General features: G+C 36.6%; 1 pseudogene; it reads right to left on the bottom strand.

Annotated features, from left to right (window-relative positions):
* Positions 1-14,545: 14,545 nt before the first annotated feature.
* LOC131422957 (large ribosomal subunit protein uL6-like) lies at positions 14,546-15,103 on the bottom strand (annotated as a pseudogene).
* Positions 15,104-23,110: the final 8,007 nt, after the last annotated feature.

The raw sequence follows: 23,110 nt of genomic DNA, 5'->3' as shown, positions 1-23,110 counted from the left end.
TAACATTTCTCCTGTTCTCACTGTGCTGGCTCCAAGAGCTTCTATATGAACTAGGAAAACAAATAATTAAACTGGCTATTTTGTATTAAATGAAAACTAATAAGATGTCCAAATGAGAGCAGTGTTGGAAATAGGGTATCATGAGTTAGAAGTGAGGAAAAGAATGGCCAGTTCTTTCAGATACTCAGAGCTCTTTTGATAAGATAAAGATTGGATGCCAATGTACATAGATTCACGGATTCTTCATTTCTCATTTACAATAACTTTCGTAAAGAAATACCTCTGCTATATGATCATTAAGGATCAATGGAAACTTGACTTTAACCTCTCCACAATTCTCTAATCAAAAGAGCTATGATTCTTACTAAGAAATTCTATAATAAAGATGCTACATATTTTAATTATGTTCTGAAATTGAGCTATAATGTTCCGATAGTTTAAATACTTTTCCTGAAAAAATCTCCACAGTTCATGACTAATTTAACAAGTAAAGAAATACTTAGCCCTCATAGCATTTTATATCTTTAAAAACTCATTAATATCTCTCTGCTTTCTTCGATATTTTGAATTTACATCATAGGGCTGCAGTATTTTAAAACCTCCAGATTAAATAAAATATAAAAATAGTAAAAAGAAAGAGTATTTACAGGACTCCTCAATACTAAAAACTAACAGGATAATGACACTCGAATTGATCTTGGCTTCTATACCCTCTTGATTCATAATCTAGATGAGAGACTGAGTGGCTTTCAACTCGAAGGCTAGAGGAGTGCTCCTCAGGCTCTCTTTTCTCTATTTTCAGGTCTTTTGCTCTTCCTTGCAGCTGTTTCACATATCATATTAGATTCAGCTTCCACCTCCTCTCCTCATCTTCTAACTTCCAGACTGTACCAGGCAACATGGAGCCACTTGAGGCTGGCTTTATTAAGGAAGCTAATATTTTGTACGTGGTCACGAGACAAAGCCAAAATAAGCACCCTCTTGCACAGAATGGCCAGGCTTGTTTGAGCTACAGACTTATACACCATACGCCCAACTTTCCAGGCCCAGTTTTACCCAGCATAGCATTTCAGAACACCTGGAACAAAGTGGCATAGTGTATATATAATATATTAATATATATATTAATATATTAAGGATAAGTACCAGAAATGATACAAAATAAGTGCTTAGAAGAATGAATTGGTGAGTTGATCAGGAAGGCTTTATATTTGAGGCTGAATTTGAACATACACTTGAAGAAGAGAGCGAGCTTTGATTGAAGACATGGGTTGAGGGGTGCTTATGCAGACACAATTGTGTACTGAGGCATTGCAGTTCTGGCATAAGCAAAACTGAAGTGAATGGAAAATATTGGATAATAGCAAATAGAACCATTTGATAATAGAAGTTTTTTTTGTAGAAGAGTACTGAAAAGGTAAATCAGGGACACATGATCTGGAACCTTTAATAGCTAATGAAAGGTTGGGAATTTACTTTTTCAGTAGAGAGAGACGCAGAAATTTGGCAAGAAGATATATGATGAGAGTATTTTTATTTATTTATTTGGTAATGGGAAGCAAGAAGAATGGATGGGAGTAGGAAGATGCCACTGCCCAAAGCATGTTGTCTAGTCTTTTTGTCTCCTGTCTCTAGCCTGCATCACAGATCTGCAACATCTATTTTCAGTACTTTAGTTCTGTGAATGCAAGTTTTGATTTATTTAAATATTGAAAAGAAGGACAATTAAAAGTTCTTACTTTTACATTGCCCTGTATTTACGTGAAGTACTGTCATTATTCAACTGAATGTTAAAATTAATTAGTAGGCCTCCTGAAACTTAGTTCCTAGTATCCCCTTTATAAGGTCTTTTTCCAAGCGAGTTGTAATTCTTTTTCTTAAGATAAAAATCAATATCTTATCATATTTTAACTTCTAAAATCAAACCATGGTTTGTATACTCTGCTGGCACATAAGCACTCTAACTAGAATTGCCACGGAAAAAGAATTCACAGTCTTAGACATAACTCAAATAATACATTTTTTAATCAAAGAGGAAAAACAGAAAGCCACTCCCAGAAAGTGTATGGTAGCCATAGCATGACTATTGCATCCTATAAAATAATTCTTACATTTTCAGTTTCTTTTGTAAAAATTAAGAGTAAAGAAACAGACTCAGGCTTTCATGAAAGAGTGAAAGCATTCTCTCTATATCCCTGGTCAGGTATGTTTGGAAGGGCATAGAAGAGGTAAAGTAGAATTTGGCTTCTCGTGTCCCCCATGTTCTTTTCCCAATGTACTTTCTTTACTAACCCTTGACTCATGAAAATGAAGAGAAAAGGCACCAACATTATGAACACTCAGAGTGCCCATACCTGTGGCAAATTGTGTTTGTATTGGGGCTCTGCTGTGTCCCTCTGATGTGCAGAGTAGTAGCAGTGACAAGTGACCAGGCCATGAGTTCCCATGGAGAATAGCAATAGTTACAAATAGGTTTGTTTTCCTCTGTCTCCACCGAGCATAGCCCATTCTCAGTGAAAACCCAAAGTACTAAATGGAAATTTCATTTGTGTGTAAGAGAAGCTTTAGATATATTAAAAAAGAAAAAAAAATGCTCTTCAAAGTCTCCCTTTCTTTGAAATAGACAAAAAGGAAAGGTGAAATTCATCTGAGGACTGTTCAAAGGCATCATAATCTCAGTAAAAGGGGAAAAATGAAAATATGTTCAAAGCCATCTTTGTTTCTTCAGAAATATTCTACAAATGAAATCAAGGAAAATTTGCTTAGAGCAACAAAGTCAGACTCACTAGAGAACAAAAGTGATGCGCATGGATGTTTATAGAAAAGCGTTCTTCATTTTAAGTAAATGTACTTTACAGAACACTGAATTTACAGGATTAAGGTGAATAACTATTTAAGTTTCAGGAAATGGGCAGCCAGGAATGAAAGAATTTTATACCTAAAATACATTATAAAGTATATTTCAGATATACTTAAAGATATTCAGAAATATCTAAGAAAATGTGACTTTATTTAGTATAATGATGTAATAATTTATGAATAATCTAGAGAAACGTGCTCACTTCTAAAATACTGAGAGTAACATGGGCCAGAAGAACCAGTTGACTCATAAAAAATTTCTATTCATTCATTGTCTTTTGCCACTACTTGTGCCAGTCCTATGTTGAATACATAAGATAATATAATTTCACCAATTTTGTTAAAACACGTCTAAAGTGATATGCAGGGATTCTTGCATTCTCAAGGAATATCTTCCTGACTCAATTCATGAAAGAGGAAACTTACTTACTGAAAGCTAATATTGCTTGAGTGGGATGAGAGGTATTTCAAAGACGTTTGAGCACTAGATTTAACGTAAGGGAAATCACATGTTCTCAGAGTAGAGGCTGGAAGAGGCCATTCTCTGCTCACGTTTCCAAAGTGGGAAAATGATGTCCTGTCTCATCCAATCAAACCAGTTGACGAAGGGGTTCTTCTCAGGCTTGAGTGTGGGAGGTAGACTAGACACAGGAGGCTACTCTAATTACAATCCCAACATCTTTGGCTAAAATAGTTTCTGGCAATTACAAGAAGTGGTGTAAGCAGCATTAACTGATGAAAGAAGAACCTGAGTTTGGAATCCTGTTCTGCACTATTTAGCTGAGTAATTCTAAGAAAGTTATAACTTCTTCAAGCCACTGTTTCTTCATCTGTGAAATGAGGATAGTGACATTTACTTCTCAGAGTTCTTTTGAGTAGTAATTAGTACTTAGTACCACTTACTAGAAAGTAAAAAATTGAACAAAAAGTGTGCATAAATAATATATATATAGACACACATATACATATATACATGCGTATATAATATTTATAAACACACACAGATACATTAGCTCTCTGGCACTCAGTGTGCTCAAAGGATAAATATTATATACATGGGCAGTAAACTGCTATAGCATTAAATATTATGGAGAATATATGAATATGCATGAAATACCATATGGCTCCTTCCTTCAAGGAATTTATATGCACATTATTTTTTATTTACTAACTTAATCCAAATAAAAATTCTAGGTACTGTTATTGCCATCCCTTTTTTCTAGATGAGACGATAAGACACTGGGTAGTGATAAGGAACAGCAGCAGTAGCAGCAGTCACTGCTGCGGTCCAGCAAACAAGATGTGATGTCGTCTAAAGCATGCGATCACGGAAATGAGAGCTATTACACGGAAGGAAATGACCTATCCATGGATGATTTGAGTGAAAAATTAAAGAAGTAAAAAACAAAAAAAGATATTTTTGCACAGGGAATGAGCATTGGGCTTAAGCCCAGGGGATCAGAAGCTTCAGAAAGGGCTATTTTGACATATATCTGTGTTAAGATATAGTAGAATTGGCTATGGGTATCTTGAAATTGACAGCCAAGCATGCATAGTTTTGTTATTATTATTTACTGGCGACCCTATCAGTTAAGGGTTTTTAAAAGTGGCATGAGACAGTTGGCACAAAATCTGACAACACACACACAAAATCAATACATAGAAGAAGAGAGAGCCTGGAGTTGTGGAGGCCCATGAAGGGGAGTTTTCAACTGTTTATATTTTCGTAAAGCAGGGAGCAATTTTTTTTTTCGTAGAGGGAATAGAAAGTTGATTCTGTGGTAGTATATAGACAGGAATACAGAGTTTTAAGTAATGTTTAAAGGTAATATTTTTAAACATTTTATCTTTTGAAAATGTTTTCACACACATTATCAATAAACTCTCAAATAACATAAAAGATAGAATAAGACAGCTATTTCTTTCATTGCCAGTTATGAAAATTAAAGAACATAGGAACCATAGAATTTGCTCAGTCACAAATGTAGCAAGCGACAGACACCAAAATGCAACCACTATCTCCTACCTCCTAGTTAATTACTTTTCCCCCTCCACATCACACAATCTCTCACATGAATGTGTCATTGTTCCCTTTTCCACGTCAGGCAATTTTCTAACTTCCAGTGTAGTTTCTCTGAGGGGGCTCTTGTGAAATTATGGAGACAATAACCATAGCATATTTAAGCTTCAGGAAAAGTAGAAATGTGCTTTATAAATATTAAATGGTAGGTGACTAGAAGTATAAAATAGTTATGCTCTAAGCTTCTAGCAATGATTAAACATACTTTTTTAAGAGGTGCTCTTTTGGGATTCTACTTATTTTTAAATCCAGTACTTGGCAATGCCCCCTTTTGATGTTGCCTTTTGTAGTGCTTGCTTCCTCCTACTCATAAAGTCTGTTACATTATATTGGCATAAATAAATGTAGGAGATATTATTCTCAAAAATAAAAAAAAGAGATGGTGTTAATTGGGAACCACAAAAAGAAAGGCAGCGAGAATGAGTGTTGTGAGGATATTTTAAATCCAAGAGACGAAGTGGCTTGGTTGATTGTTGGGAATAGTCTGTCCATAAGGAAGAGTGGTTCCTAATGAGGATGGATGTATCACCTAAGTGTATACGAAACAGCAGCAGCAAAGAAGAAATTGTGATGCATGTAGAGAGTCTTTTCTTTGAACGATGCCTGTTATAAGACTACGTCTGAAGCCAGTAGAAAGCATTCTCCTATGTATTGTAACAATAAGTAAAATGGCATGATGGAAACAAATATCATCAAACATAAGAGGCTAGAAATTGTGAGTTCTTTGTTTTCCAAACAAAAGAATTTTCCATCGTCCAAATGTCTGAGAAGCAGACACTGAATCTTTTGCTCAGTTGAGAATTTGTTTAAGTTTCATAATCAAGATGAATTGATGCAGGATAAGAAAATTATTTTCTAGGGGGACAAAAACACATTTATGGGGTTGGGTATATTAATAACCAATGATTTGAGTTCAGATTTTATTGAAGACAATTGAGGCTGATTAAACAATAAATGTAAAAAAAGTATGATTTCTAGCTGTTAGCAGCATGTAAATAATTGTGTATATTTATTTGTTTTTACTTTCCAATAATTTCAAAGAAAATGACATATAAGTATATGGGCAATATTTATTTTCAAAATGAATATTGCACTTAATACTTTGCACAGAGAAAAAAATTACAGGAGATACAAATATTTTTGTCTGTCATGCTATTACAAAAGGATAAGAAATTCTATTTCGTTTCCAAATAACAATATACCACCTTATGGTTAAATGGTGCATTTTGTCTGAGAGCTCAAAAGGTCAACTCCATGTAAGGTATAACAGAATTTCATCACTAAAATTAACGACATTTCTGGTGGTGAAAATTCAGAAGTGATAAATAGCATCTGCTTTTTGCTGTGTTGGCACAATACAAATACTGAGAAAAATTTAGAAATTTGTGGTTTCGTGTTTGCAGATCCATAAATAGACAAAGAGAACAATCTGGAGACTTCCATAAATTTTACACTAATTTTTCATCAGTCAAATTTCAAACCTAAAGGTGAAAAATATGTCAAATATATAAAAGGTTCATCTTCAATTTAAAGTACTCATTTGAAACCATTTAAAGTCTTGCTTGGATTTGGAAATCTGTGAGATAGTACTCAATAAATTTCTAGAAATATAAAAGACAAAAATATTTATTGCAATGTAATATGAAATTCTGACATATTTCATCTGTCATAACATATTTCATGTATATTTCAATGTATTCTCAATATATTGGTGAAAAATAGTCAACTCAAAATTATACTTTGGTCCCAATCAGTGGGTTACCTGTGATCACTAGTCTCCTGATTATTTTATCCATTCTTATGCTCCAGAAAGAAACTTAGTGATAGATTATTAACAAAGATGAAAGACAAATGGTAATAACTTCTATGTGCTTCCTGTAGACATCACTTACCAGTGATACTTAGCATTGATTACACTATAATTTTAGATGACATTTTAAAATATATAAACATATATTCAAAAGGCATTTTACACAACCACCACCTCTCAAAATTTCAGAGGAAGAATGGACATTAGGAATCATCTAATCCTCTCCCTAATTTTACAACTAAGGAAAGCAGAGCCCAGAGAAATTAAAGTGATTTTGTCTTAGGTTATGCAGTGTAAGTTACTAGTACAGCTATTTCAAAAATCTAGATCTATGGATTCACTTTATCTGCATTATTCTCAACCATCTATTTAAGAGTAAATTAAGGTTGTAATTTGCCTATTTGTGTATATTAAAAACATGTAAGTATCAGAGGGCAATGAAATATTCAGCATAGAACTATTAGTTTCAATAACTTTTTAGATGATTGATTTAATTAATTTAATTAATACTATACTGTAACTAAAGTCACTGTGATCTGAATAAAATGTGACTGACCTCCAGTGAGGAATCTGTACCCATTCATTCATTCAATCACTATGTAGTAGATTCCTACTAAGTGTCAGGCACTATTCTAGACATTCAGAGCACAGGGCCAAAGAAAAATAAACCAATTTTTGTGCAATTAAAAAATATTTTTAGGGAAAGAAGACACAAAATAAATGTTTGTTGGTGATAAGAACTTTGGGGAAAAAATAAAACACTATGCAAGGAAGCCTAAGATGGGATGGGGTTTCATTTAAATAGGGTGTTCAGAAAAGCCCAAATTTAGAAGCTAAAATGTAATTGTGAGTGATGAAGCCAAGAGGAAAAACATTACTGGCAGCAGGAATAGCTAGTGCTAAGATCCTCAGTGGGGAGAGTGCCTGGTGTGCTCAAAAAATAGCAAAAGGTCTTGAGCAGTGGAATATGTGAGAGGAATACCAGTAGAGGAGATCAGTAGAGGAAACCAGTAGAGATCAGTAGATCAGATCAGAGGAGATCAGATCAGGGAGGTAAGGGAGCCATGGACTGGGGAAGATTGTTAAGGTCCTGAGGTCATGGAGATGTCTTGGACTTTTAGATTTAGAGCCCTCCAAGAGCTTTGAGTAGGGAAATGATCTGATCTTTCTTAGGTTTTAACAAGATCACTCTGGTTGCTGTGTTGAAGATAGACTTTAGTGGAACAAGAGTGGAAGCAGGGAGACCAATAGGAGGCTATTGCAAAAAGCAGGCAAGAGATGACATTGGCACTGACGATATTATGCAAAAACTCAGTACTGTAGGGTATCTATTTCCTACACTATAACTGATCAGCCAGGAAAGAGAAGGCTCATTCAAATGGGGTAATTTGAGGAGATTTTAATAAAGGGATTACTTCCAAAGAAGGACCAAGGCTTAAAGACATTATGAGTAGATAGTGTAATACATTGAGGCTAGTAATAACAGCAAAAAAGTACTACCCTCTAGGTCTCAATGGTCAATGGGAGCAAGCTATTAGTGGAACCTAAAGAGGAGAGCTATATGGAGAGGGCCTCCTGATGGAAGTCACAGCCAAAAAGGACATAGTCAACTGATCAGGGCAGAGAGACACACAGGGGAATAAACATTCCTGCATCACTCTCCTCTCTCCCTCTGATCTCCTGTTGGTGCTGCAGCCTGTTGACCAAATCCAACCAGAAATCAGACAGTAAGGAAATGATTTGATGTGGCCCATATGGGTTAGACTTTTGGGCATAGAGCAGGGTAGAAAATAAACTGGAAGTATAAACAGAAGAAAACAACATATTGTCCCAACTCACCCCGAGTATACTCATGTACACACTAAAATGTTAAGAAATTACTATATTTTGTTTAAAGAAGACACATATGTGCAGAAATTTAAAAGATACATATTTCTGGTAATAATTCATGAATATTAGTAATTCATTAAAGTTGTTAATGCGTTCTTATTCTTGGGCAATGAAGTATAAAGTTTATAAATTATGGAATTTATTTTTAATGAAATTATTCTATTCAGTATGTCAATGAAAAAATGATGCATGTTTACTCGTCTCTATGCTATCAAATCAGACATTTAGAAATTATTATTAAGAGTTATTAAGTGAATGTGTGTTGGGCATCTGAGAGGTTTTCCAGAAGATAAAAACATATTTAATTGATTGAAAACTCTACTCATCTTCTTAACAGGTTTCTTTTCTCTCTCTTATCTTGACCTTCATACTACCCTCAGTTTAAACAGATATTTCAGATGCAGGAAAACCATCCCATTTCTCAAGATTAGGTAATTTCTCAAGCTGATTCCTACTTTCAGAGTAATTCAGAGTAAACTCAGTACCTCTTAGCCTAGTAGAGTTCTTAAACATAGACAATAACAGAACAATAAAAATAAATATTATGTTTTATAATGCTTTTTATTTTTCAAATCATTTTCACATATAAGAACTCAACTGGTAAGGAAAACATGAATAGTAAAAGACATTTATAGTTGGCCAAGGCAGTGGAATTTCTAGGTTTTATGGAAAATAGATATTGTCAGCAGTCCAAAGGAAAAAAAAAAAAGATAGTCTAATACAAGTTCAAATGATTTCAGTTACTCATAAACCACTTCCTGTCCCTACAATTCAGAGAAGACTATAGAGTATGAGAAATTTCATGGTGCAGATGGGCAATTTTCCCTGCTTTCTCAAATGTTCAGATACTCCACTGCTGTGGTTCCTAGGCAGATTTCCAGCTGTTAAGCAATTAAACTGAACCAGGTGAATAGGAATGGAGAACGCATCTCACTGATAACTCATTGGAAGGTAGCATCTTTCTTCCCATTTCTTGTGCTTAACTGACAAGTAATCTCCAACCCACTCCATAACAAATATTTCTTTGATACTTATTTTTGTTTCTATAAAAAAATATATTTCAGGTTCAACTATGATGCATGGTCATTAGTTTCTTAAATAGTCCACAAAATTCTATTTAGTCTATGATTTATTTGAATTACAGTGTTACAAGAATTATAATTGCTTATTTTGCTCTGGGAAAATATATCACCAGTTCCAACAGGGGAGTCAGTAAACTGATACATATTTCTGGGCTGGTGGAGTGGAAAGAATATATACTTTAAAATCAGATGTTTATTTTATTTTACAAACACTTAGATATTGCTCACTGTGAGATTCTAAACACTTTATAAATATCAACTCATTTGCTCCTCATAACAACCCTATGAAGAAATGTTATCATTATTGCTCAAGGATCGTTATCACTCAAATCTCATGGATAAGGATACTGAGGCACAAGAGGTTAAATAACTGACCAAGGGGCCGGCCCCGTGGCTTAGCGGTTAAGTGCACATGCTCCTACACTGGCTGCCCAGGTTCGGATCCCGGGTGCGCACCAACGCACCGCTTGTCTGGCCATGCTGAGGCAGCGTCCCACATACAGCAACTAGAAGGATGTGCCACCATGACATACAACTATCTAGTGGGGCTTTGGGGAGAAAAAAAAAGGAGGAGGATTGGCAATAGATCTTAGCTCAGGGCAGGTCTTCCTCAGCAAAAAGAGGAGGATTGGCATGGATGTTAGCTCAGGGCTGATCTTCCTCACAAAATAAATAAATAAATAACCAAAAGTCACATAGCTGATAAGCGATGCAGTGAGGATTTTAAATCAGTCAGTCTCTATCCCTATGCCTAATCCTACCTCAGAAAATTATAAGGATTCAATAATATATTTAAGTGCTATCACCCTAATGCGCCTGGCACATAGCCAGACTCAATAAATATTAGCTATTGTTAGCCGTATTTATTAAAAATTGGTACCAATAACATCAGCCCCATTCTCCTTCCACTTCCCCTACATTTGGAAAAAACCACACCATAGCTTCCCCCAAACTCATGAAAAGGGTAGAGAATCTTGTTCTTCAGTTGACCTAGCACCAAGAATGGGAAAAGTCATTCATCTCCTTCTACCCATTGCCTAAGACATTCTAGAATTGTTTACATCCCCTTCCCCTCGCTCGAGCATCTTTTCCTCTCCCCCAGGATTAGAAAGGACAAAGCAGCAGCCCTCTGTGCTTGGAGTATCAGCACTGAGCAATTACAGCATCAGGGTTACAACCATGACTCCTTCATATGCAAAGGTCGGAAAAATTTCAGGTGTTTATCAAACACCTGGATTTTGGAGTCCTTAGTAGTCGGAATTCAATGCAAGTGAAATGGGGTGTTATAGGTCATTTAAGCAGTCACATCACAGCATCCACCAGTGACCTGATGCATATGAAGATATTCAATATAATAAAAGAGTAAAGGTTATGAATAAAAAGGCCTTGCTTTCCGTTCAAATGGATCATCCATCTCTGTGACCTTCAACAAGCCAGTTAATTTAGTCTCACTTTTTTTATTCACAAAATAGAGGACATGATGCCTTTCCTGCTTCTCAGGGTCTATAGGAAATATTATCTACTCTCCCTATGTTCGGGTTCCTTCCCCAGAACAAGAAAATACGCTCAGGGTTCTCTCGCAAAACAAATGATTTAACAAACAAAAAACAACCTTGTCTTACCCCACTTCCTTCTCCAAGAATTACGTGATTTCTCTCCCATTCATTTTCAAATTTATTGAAAGGATGGTAGTTGCTGCCTCTATTTCCTCATCCATCCTTCACTTTCACGCTTACTCAACAGCCCCTCCATTCTGTCTTTGATTCTTCTTCTCTTCACAAAATCTGTTTTTATTATGGACATTAATGACTTCCAAAGTCCAAGTCCAATGGAGATTTTTAGTCATTAGTCAGTAGCAGTAAATACAGTTGAATACTCCTTACTCGGAATACTCTTTTCTTTCGGTAGCTTTGATTCAAAATTCAGAGCTCTGTCCTATGCCTCCCTTTTCTCATACTACATACTTCACAGAGATGGTATTATCCACTACTCTGACTTCAATTTTCTTGTATGTAGGTTCTTATGAAATATGTTGGGCTCCAGTACAATATCTACTGCCCAGCTGGCATCAGCTGCTGATGTCTATAGCAAGTGAAACCTATGGCCTGTTTCCTGACTTGTCAGGCTAATGACGCTCTTACCTAGTCTGGCTAGGTAGACTACTACTCTGCCATGTTGTACATTCAGTGGTCTTCAGGCACCCAGCTGGGCACCCTTTCTGCAGCCTCATGGCTTTGTGGATACCAAAGAGGCATAACTGCTACCCTTCCTTCCTCTTCTCTACAGCTTTTTTCCCAACTGGATAGACTTTGGTGTGAGGTGGCAAGCCAGACCACATCCCAGCTATCTGCTGCCGCCTTCTCTAGGCTTAAAGGAAAACTAGAAAGTCCTGTGGAAAGTTGGGAGTCTGCCTTTGCCCCTTCTCAACTGGTTACACTACTGCCTTACATACCACCTGGGTGGCCACATGTTAACTGGCATTCCCTCTAAGGAAACCCTGAATTTTTTCTGATATGTAGCTAGGAAAGTGAGAAACAAATACCCTTTGTTCTAGAGTGCTTGAAAAATTATGTGGTTGTTTCTATTACTGGAATTATAATGTTGTGGACTGAGCAGCTGAGAAGGGTAGGACAAAGAGGATGGTTTTATCCTTCACTTTCTGTCTTTGCCTAACCAGCTCCCCTCTGGCAATGGGAATGGCTACTTTCATTTTCACTTTCTTGAGCTTAAAATTTGCTTTTCCCTTTCCTGGGGCCAAGCTGTCTATACTTATATACATATATATGATTGATTCTAGTTCTCCAGAAAACTCTGACCAATACAAGGTTGTTAGGTCCTTAAGCGCCTGTTGATGGATAAAAGAAGGTTAAATGAGATAGTGAGAGTAAACATGTTTTCTACTTCTGGGGAAGTGTTGTATGGGGTAATACGGGCCAATATATTGACCATCCACAGGGACCTCTGACTTTGTCCACTCGGCCCACCAGACTCTAGGGCAGTATCTGTAAGGAAACATGGGAAATGCTCTCTATGACATAAAAGGATAACCAAGTGGTAGATGTTTTGTGAATAAATTTGCTAAATCTCCAAAGACAATTTAATTTTAATGACTTCTATTGCAGAAGTTTGAGGTATGATATGACATGATTTCTGATTATGTCTTTCTGTGGGATTCTGGAATTTGTGTTAAAGATCACTGAAAGTTTGGAAATAGCATCGGTAAAATTAAAATTGAGTGCCTATGGTCATGTTTATTTGCCGAAGGCATGGTTTGTGATATAAAAATATGATCTATTTCAGCTGGCTATGCAGCATCTTAATAAATGCACTGACTCACTCTGTGATTTCAGTCACTTGAGATGAGCTTTTTGGATTAAACCCTTTTTCCCCTGATTCAAACTCATTTTTTGTCTTATCTCTACTACCTTCTACAAATTTATGTAGACAGCCTGTGCAAATGGTGGAAAGAGGATAAAGAATTCTCTTTTGTTTTGTAAATTTGCATTTTGATTTGTGCGATGTTGAAATTGTTCAAAGGGGGTTAAATAGGGAAAGCATTTACCCAGAGGTAAGAACCTGAGTGAAAATGAGAAACAGCTGGGGGTGTCCAGCTAAATGGTTTCCCTGTAAATATCCACTGGAAATATTCAGGGAAAAAGAAGACAAAAAAAGATTTAGAAGTTTGATATACCAAAGGGCTCTAGAAATTGCTTAAAACAAAATCCTTTCATGCTAAAAGTGGGGAATAAGGAAGTGTTAAGAAGGCAATTATCACCTGTAATCTAAATATCAATTGACTGTACGTGGAAACTAATGGATTTATAAACTATAAATGAAAGTGACCTATAGCTTCTGCAAGGAGTGAAAATAGTATGTTCATTCATTCACTCAAAAATTACTCACTAAGAATTTGATATGTGACAGGCAGTGGAGTTTCAGTGACAAACTATGAGAAATTGATGAGACACAAAAATAGGCAATGAAACACATGGATAAACAAGATACCCAAAGGTTATGGTAAGTTGTGTAGGAGAAATAAGCAGATGTTTTGATACAGAAAACAGAAGTTCATAGTGGGAAATCCATTCCAGACAGGATGGTCAGGAAACACCTCTCTCAATGAATGACGTTTCCTCTAAGATCTAAAGAATATGAATAGCCATGTGAAACGGTCCAGGTAGAGGTGAGAGTGGATACGAAGGATCTAAGGCCAGAAAACCTCCATGTTGTCAAAGAAAACAAAGAACAGTACACCTGAAGAAAAAGCTAGGAGGAGCACAATGCCTAGAAATTCAGACCGAAGCCAAATCATGTAGTAGATCAGGACAAGGAGTTTCAATATTGTTCTAGCACATCAGAAAGCCATTGAGAGGTTTTAAATATGGAAGTGATGTGATCTGAATGATCTTTCAAGATCATTTTGTGGAGAAATTAGAAGAAAGAAGAAAACAGACAATTAGAAGGCTCTTGGTAGTAACATAGGCTAGAGATGATTGGGGCTTGGACTAGGGAGTGCGAGGGAGACAAAGGAGAATGGATTGAATAGATATGTATTTTGGAGGTAGAACTAACAAACTTGTTCATTGAGCAAATATAGTTTAAGAGAAAGAGAGGAATTAAGGATGATTCTTGGCTTGAGCAAGTGATGGTTCCATTACAAAAATAGAAAATACCTTGTAAGTGTAGAGGGAAATCAGATAATTTACTTGTTTCTGTTGTTGTTTTTTCAACAGAGGGCTTTTCTTGCATCTTTAAAATATCACAAATAGGTCTTAGGAATCATCCGGCATCTTGTTGTTTCTGTAGCTAGACAACTCTTAGACCTTATTCATCAACCTTCTGAACTTTCCATTTTTCAGAGACATAGATACCATTCCCCAATTTTCCAATATCCTTGTTTTTAACTGTTGTGGCTTGCTGAATCAAAACAGCTGAATTTGATACAGTTTTAATGTTGTTTCCTTCAAGAATTAGCTAATCTTTCTGGACTTGAGATACTGAACAAGAATGCCTTGCCTCATCTGAACCCTGCAGAAGTATTTTTCAACCAAGAAATTTCTAATTTCAACAGGAGACCCATTCTAAATAACGAGGTTTTATGAGGAAGTGGCACAAATCTCATCTTGTAACAGGAGCCCAGTGTGACTCCCTTGATCATGTTCTATACATGACTACAGAGAGTGTGAACAGCAGCCCGTTCTTTTCCATTTCCCCACCATTTGTCAATGAGAAGCCTCTTCTTTTCATTCCAAGGAGACTGAATTCTACATTAATGTGATTGAAATCTCTCCTCAGAGTTCCTTTGGGGTCCTTGAAAATAACTATGCATCCCTTCAGAGTGATTTTCTGGAATGTTGACAGTCTGCTGAGAATGGTCTTCATTCTCACAGTAGATGTGGCAAAAAGCCCAAGTGATCTGTTTTGAATGTATTATGCTTGAATTACCCTACAGGAGATGTCAAGAAGACAATTGAATATATGTGACTAAAGCTCAGAGAAGAGATCTGGACAGAAGGTATAAATTTGGGAATCATCAGCATATAGGCAAATATTATGTATTTATAGTCATGGGTGCCAGCCCTTAGAGCCCAGAGGTAAGTCACATTGTGAAGAAAACCTAAAAAGTCTTTTGAGGCTAAAACCTAAAACTTGAAACCATTTTTGCTGAGGAAATCTTCATAGAGGAGTGACCCACACTAAATTTGGGTTTTGTTTCGTGATGCACCTACGCCTAAAATTCACTTTATTTAGTTATACAAGGCTTCACTCATTGTTCAAAGAAAGTCCTGTAATTCTATCATTTTTGACCTGGCATGTTAATGATATTGGTGATTTACATGAAGACTTCATTGGAACACTTAAATTTACAAATAACAAAGAGTTGGCTAATGAACGTGTTGACAAAGGTATGGCTCAGGAGTTAGAAATGGCTTTCACAAAAACTCAGTAGTTCAGAGGGATGACCTGAAACATTAGAAAGAAATGAAATTAGTTTATATGAAAAGTTATGTGTTGCAATTGAAACAATTATTCAAGCAGAAGATGGAAGATACTTATCTATGTAATAGTTTTTATTTTTTAAAAATTTGGATGTTTAAAAAATAAAGGCTAAATTTCAATTAACCATGTGATGCAAGCACTTAAAATGCAAATTTAAACTGTGTGGTAATCAGTTTAAAATCAGATAGACCTGAGGTATAATCCAGGCCATCACTTCCCAGTAATGGGATTTTGGAACTTACTTTTAATGCCACTTGTCAAGTTGTGATAATAATAGTCTAGAACATAAAGAGTTGTAATCTTCTTTTTCCACAATCACTGTTTGAGGGGATTTTTCCATATTATTTAACATATTAGAAAATTATTTTAATGGTTGCAATGGTCCATTTACTGAAAGCTCTAAACCATTATTTATCTCACTATTATCCTCTTGTTGGATATTTAGAATATTTTCATTTTACATTATTGTTACAATTTATTGTTTTGTTGTGAATCTTAACCTTGGTATTATGCAGAAGTTCTACTATATCCCTCTAGTCTATTCACTTACCCTCTTTCTTAGAGGATGTTTGTATACTCTCTATTCCTACTCTCCTTTCATACCTCCAAGACCTCTTCTCTATTTTTTTCCCCTCAGCTTACTGACCTTGCATCCTATGCTAAAAAAAAAAAAAAAAAAGCAATCAGAGGAGTATGTCTCAAGCTGCTGCAATCCTATCCACTCACCTATTTGTATCCGTCCTGACACACTCTGCCTTCCCTTCTGTTACTTTGAATGAACAGCCTGTGCTTTCATGGAAGGACATCCCTGCCACTTGTGTACCTGCTCAAGCACATCACTCCAGAGAATTTTTTCTTTCTTTTAGATATTATTAATTTCCCCTCTTGACAAGATTATTCCAAAAGCATACAAGCATTCTGCTATTTCTCCCACCTTAAAAAAAAGGTGGGGGGGGGGGGGAGGAATCCCTAATACCACGTCTTTCTGCAACCTTATTTGCTCTCCTTTAGAGGAAAACTTCTAGATGGTTTTCTTTATAAGCTTCAGTTCCTTTCTTCTCATTCTGTCTTGAATCCATTCCAGTTAGAATTTCACCTCATATGCCACCAAAACTTCCCTCAAGGTTATCACTATCTCCACATTGTTCAAAGCCAATAATAAATTCTCCATCCTCATCTTATCTAAAAGGCCAGCAGTACCTAAGATGATTGATGATGGTCTCCTTGATATACTCTCTTCACTTGGCATCAAGGGTTTCACGTGCTCTTCTTTCTTTCCCCATTTTACTAGCTGCTCCTTCTCATTCTACTTTGCTGGTTTTAAAATACCCATAGGACCTCCAAAAACTGGAAAGCCTCAAGCCTCAGTTCTAAACTTAAAACTTCTTTCTTCTATACCATCACTCCTCTATGATCTCAACCATGAATTTTATATGCTGAAAACCTCCAAATTTACATCACCGGCTCAGACCTCTCTGCTGAACTCCAGACTTAGATGTGCAACTGCCTACTAGACATATCTGCTGGGATGTGTTAGGTATCTCAAAGACTAAACTCATGATCTGTACCTCCAGACCTCCAAACTTCTCTTCCCATAGTCTTTCTAAAATCAATAAAATTAATCAATCAATCTTTCTAAAATCATTAAATAAATCAATACTCTGTCCTTCCCATTGCTTGGGCCAAAATAATAATAATAAAAAGAGTCACTTGTGATTACTCTTTTTTTCTTATGCCTCTCCTGTGTCAGCGCATTCTTTTGTTTCTATCTTCAAAATATACGCGGCGTCTGAACGTTTCTCATTATCTCCATTACTCCTACCCTGACACAAGCCACCATTATCACTCACTGGGATTATCACAATAACCTTCTAGTTCAGGATTGTGCACTTTTCTCTGTAAAGGATTCAATAGTAAGTATTTTAGGTACCGCAAGCCATAAGGTCCCCTTGCAACTGCTTAACTCCGCCGCCATGTGAAAGCAGCCATAAACCATATGCAATTGAATGAATGTGGCTGTGTTCCAATAAAACTTTATTTACTAAAAAAGGAAGTTGGCCCAGTTTGATCTAGGGGCTACAGTTTGATAACATCTATTCTAGTTCATCTCCCTGAGTCATTTTTCTTTCCTTGTTTCTATTCTCAACACAAGGGTCACAGTGATCCTTTGGAAATGAAAATCATGGCGCATGATGCGGCTACTCAAAACTGCTTGTGCTCCCCATTTCACTCACAGTAAAAGCCAAAATTCTTAATATGGCATGCAGGATTTCTAAACAATACGTCTCCCCAATTTTGCTCCCTGTGGTCCAGCCACATTGCTCTTTTTGCTGGTCTTGGAACTTGCCACATGCATGAGGGCATCTGTCCTGTCTATGCCCCTGTCTGGAGAACTTGATAGAACCCATGTCACTGTAGAGTTCACTCTCCACCTTCCTTAGATCCCTGATTAAGTGTCACATTTTCAGTGATGCCTTTCCTCCCTAAGAAATTACCATCACTCTCCTCCCAACATGCCCCATTCTCTTTTCCTGCTTTATTTTTTTCCAAAGAAGTTTTCACTATTACTAGCTGGTATGCTAAAAAGTTTAATTTTCTTATCTGTTTGCCCCCTCTTCAGAATATATCCCATTAGAATATTCATATATACTTGAGGATAATTTTATTTTAATTATTCCCTACTTTATCCCCACAGTCTAGAACAGTCTCTGGTACATGGTTGGGAACCAATAACTAAATATTCTTTGAATGAAACATTGAAGGTGAATATGGGAAGGGCAAGAGAGGGTTCTTGGCCTGGATGCACAAAAGAGAAATTACTGTATCACATGATAGAAATTATTTAAGGCTTTTTTTGTGTGTGAGGAAAATCAGCCCTCTGCTAACATCTGAGGATCCTCCTCTTTTTTTGCTGAAGAAGACTGGCCCTGGGCTAACATCTGTGCCCATCTTCCTCCACTTTATATGGGATGCCACCACAGCATGGCTTGACAAACAGTGCGTCGGTGCGCGCCCGGGATCCAAACTGGCGAACCCCAGGCCGCGACAGTGGAGCGTGCGCACCTGACCATTTGCGCCACCGGGCCGGCCCCAGAAATTATTTAAGGCTTTTAATGTAATTTGCCAACTTTTGCCTCTAAAATTTTTACATGAAGTTTTGATGCCCTTTTTTCCATTCTGTCTCTGTGATGGTTAATTTTATGTGTCAATTTGATTGGACTAAGGGATGAACAGAGAGCTGGTAAAATATTATTTCTGAATGTCTCTGTGAGGGGTTATCCAGAAGAGATTAGCATTTGAATTGGTGAAATGAGTAAAGTAAATGGCCCTCCCCAACGTGGGTAGGCATCATCCAATCTGTTGAGGGCTTGAACAGGACAAAAAAGGTGGAGGAAGGGTGAATTTGCTTTCTCTCTGGTTGATCTGGGACATCCATCTTCTCTTGCCCTATGAGATCAGAGCTCCTGGTTCTCAAGCTTTCTGACTCAGACCAGGCCTTACACCATTGGTCTCTCAATTCTCAGGCTTTTGGACTCAGACTGAATTCTCCCACTGGCTTTCCTGGTTCTCCAGCTTGCAGACAGCTCATCCCAGGACTTTTTGACCTCCTTAACTGTGTGAGCCAATTCCTATAATAAATCTCCTCTTATCTGTATATCTATATCTGTACCTGTATCTATAGCTATGTCTATATATCTACATCTAAATCTATATCTATATCTATATCCACTATTGGTTCTTTTTCTCTGGAGAACCTTGACTAATACAGGCTCCAAGGTTCAGGAGAAGCTTGACTAATTAACAAGCTTTCAATATTACCCAACAGAACCACATGTATATGGTCATATGTATACCATTTCCAGTTTACATATTAATATCATATTTTCTCCTATTATGCTCACAAACAAAATGGATAAGTCAAATATTTTAATGAGGATCAAAGAACTTCAGTGACTACTTTAAAGCATTCTGTGAATTATAGCACTTATCCCTCTAAATTCTAATCATTGTTTTCATTGTTGGCGACTCTTACTAGACCATCATGCTATTGAGCAAGTGTAACTAATTTAACTGGTAATTTAGTAACTAATTTAACTGGTAATGCCCAGATCTCCCAGTTTCAGGTATGAGAAAAGCCCAGAACAAATGAGTGAATGAATGAATAGTTAGCAGTACTAGAATCAGGGCTTGCACTCTCTTACTTCTAGTATGGTCTTCTGTCTAGTCCAGCATGCGTCCTTTAGGGGGACTTCACAAATACATGTTAAAAAGTTAGAAAGATTCCTGGAATTCAAGTTCAAAAAACAAAGACAAATAAACAAAAGCCTTACATATTCAACTGCCATTCTAACTAGACAATAGATACTCCATGAAATGAAAAGAGTAATACAAGCAAACCATAGAATTGGTTTTGCAAAGTTGTTTTGAAAACAAATGCAGTAATAAATTAGTCAGTGGCTAGGTTTGAAAAAAGAACCTGGACAGAATAGAGAAGGGCTAGTAGATAAATCCCTTCCATGACTATGATCGTAATTTTCAAATGTGTAAAATTTTGCTTCCTGGACCACTGGCATCAGTACCACAGAGAATGCTTGTTAAGATTCAGAGTTGGTGACCCCATCCCAATCTCCAAATATCTGGAGCTAGTCCTGGAATTTGAAGTTTTAACTACCCCCCAGACTCTTATATATACCTGAGTTTTACAATCAGAGACTTGCTACTCAAAGTGTGCAGCAGGGATGTCACTCGGGAATGTGCTAGTGACGACGCATATTCTCAGGCCTCTCCTCAAACCTACTGAATCAGTCTGCACTTTGACAAGACCCCCAAATGATTTGAATGCTAGTTTAAGTTTAAGAAACACTGCTTTTGAAAGCATCTTCCTATAAGCAATGAAACATAAAGGAACTATTATTTACCCTATTAGATAGTCTTTCTTTACACTTTCCCTTAATCGCTCTCCAGTTACTTTAGAGTCCTATGTGGAAAATGGACCATTAATTTACATAAGGTGGAATTATTTAATACATAAAAACAGAATGTTAGAAGAGGAAAGGACCTTAGAGAGCATCTCATTGAACACCTTCATTTTACAGGTGCAGAAAATCAGACCCAGAGAGGTCATCTGGGCTCACAAAGATAACTGATGGCTAAGGTATGAATATACTTCAGGCCCCCTGATTCTGATTTCCTGGCTACTTTAATTATATGTTGCTTCCTTCCAGACTAATTTTACCCACAATTTGGGATTTTACTAAAAATCTGGCCTTTAACTTATATAGTATTTTTCAGAGCAAAGTCAAATAGCATATAAGAAATCCATTGTGTTAGTCAAATGCAATATCATCATTCTTTCTAAAAAGGGAATAATTACAAACATGGACTAGACTCTTCTATAATCAGGAAGATTATTTTTTAATCCAATTTATTTTTCAAGATAATTACTCAAAATCAATCATTGTCGGTTTATAACAATAATCAGAGAAGAGTTAGAAAATATTGGTGATATTGCAGGGTTCAATTTCTTCCCAAGATAAGAAGATCAAATCAATCCAGCAACTGGGAATTGCATTACTATTTCCAGATGGAGTTTAGTTGCATCATTTTACAATCTGGACCCTGTGGTCTCCAATGTTCAATTTTTTTGTGTGAAAAATATATGCACAGTGGATATAAGATGGTATTTTAGAACTAATTACAGCCCTTTTCAGCTTCCTAAAGGAGGCTTTCTTAGCTCAAGCGAATGCCTGCCTTCATTTCTTTCCTTGCTTTTTGTGCAGTCAAAAAGGAATGACAAGTAACTGAGTCTTGAATGATTCTCTTTTGAGTTGTGAAAGGAACAAATAAGAAAGAAATTTGCCAGTAAAGCAATAATACAGTGAATTTACATATTAATGATGATCCACTCATACAGGATTTGTTTCTCAAGTAAGCAACTTAAGCTATTCTGCCTCTCCACCCTAAGGTGTGAAATCATTTAGCATAGTGCCTAACACAGGGGTTCTAAATAAATATTATTGTTGTTTTTATAAACCCCCAAACCATAACATAAGCATTTGCCCCATGTATTAAAGTCAGATTTTTAAAGTCCAGTTAACTCCTTCAGAAGAGAAGGCATTACACAACTCAAAATGTAACTGTTTTTACTTACAAATTGTGGAATAATGTCAATCAGGACACAAACACTTTAAACAGAGGACCTTAACTGAGTGGATTCAGATTGTGTAATGGGGGGAAAAACTGTGCTGACTCATGGTCCATCTGACTGTTTTTCTGGCCAAATGCTTCGTTATATAAGAATTTCTTCTTTGGTATGGCCACTTGCTGTTGAAACTGCTGTATCTCGGTGCTCACAGTGACCTCAAATGTTACAAGGAAAAATGCAAGCACAGTGGGTTACTAAGTATTTACAAGAGACAGATGACTCAGTTGGTCTAAAATGATTTTAGAAGAATTGATCTTGAGATAACATTAGATATCCATTTGATAGATATTTTAGCCTCATCTAAGCCTCAGTTTCTTCTCTAAACTGGAGATACAAATATCTGCTTTAGAAGGTTCCTGGAAGGGATTAATGTAATGCTATAGGAAAGGTTTATAGCAAGTGTCTGACCCAAGTTAGAGGCTCAACATTATTGATTTCCTTCATCCTTTTCACATGCAGGTCTGGTGACTTCTTGTGTATGTTCCTAAGAAAAGCAAAAACAATAGATTTTGGCAACTTCCATTGAGTCCAAGCCAATTTACATATCCAAGAGTAGACCAGCCCTATAATGGGCAGAACTGCCACAAAGGGTAGTTGACAATCAGGAGGATAGTACCTTGTGATTATGTCAAGCTCTATGCATACTAATATTTTTGGAATTCACAAGACTATAAAACATTGTTGAAAGAAATGCCACAAGACTATAAAACATTGTTGAAAGAAATCAAAGAAGACACAAAGAGGTGGAAAGATATTCCGTGCTCATGGATTGGAAGAATTAACATAGTTAAAATGTCCATACTCCCTAAAGCAATCTACAGATTCAATACAATCTCTATAAAAGTCCCAATGAGATTTTTCATAGAAATAGAACAAAGAATCCTAAAATTTATATGGAACAACAAAAGACCCAAAATAGCCAAAGCAACCCTGAGAAAAAAGAAGAAAGCTGGAGGTTGTCTTGACATGAGTACAGCCATGTTTGGCAGCTCCATTGACCTACAACCACCAGCACAAAAAAGAAATATAAAAGCTGCTTTCTGCGTGGTGGGAACTGGCCCTTCTCTCATGGAGGGAGTTGCAAGTTGTAACATTTCAAGGCTCTTGGAACGTCGTAGCACAGGATGGACTGGCCATCTGTGCCGGGCTGGGACGATAACCAAAGAACAACGCACGTACACAAC

Source organism: Diceros bicornis, chromosome 3 (assembly GCF_020826845.1).
Source record: "Diceros bicornis minor isolate mBicDic1 chromosome 3, mDicBic1.mat.cur, whole genome shotgun sequence".
Classification (NCBI taxonomy): Eukaryota; Metazoa; Chordata; class Mammalia; order Perissodactyla; family Rhinocerotidae; genus Diceros; species Diceros bicornis.
Note: the sequence above shows the minus strand (reverse complement) of the source record. Positions and strands in the feature narration are given on the sequence as shown.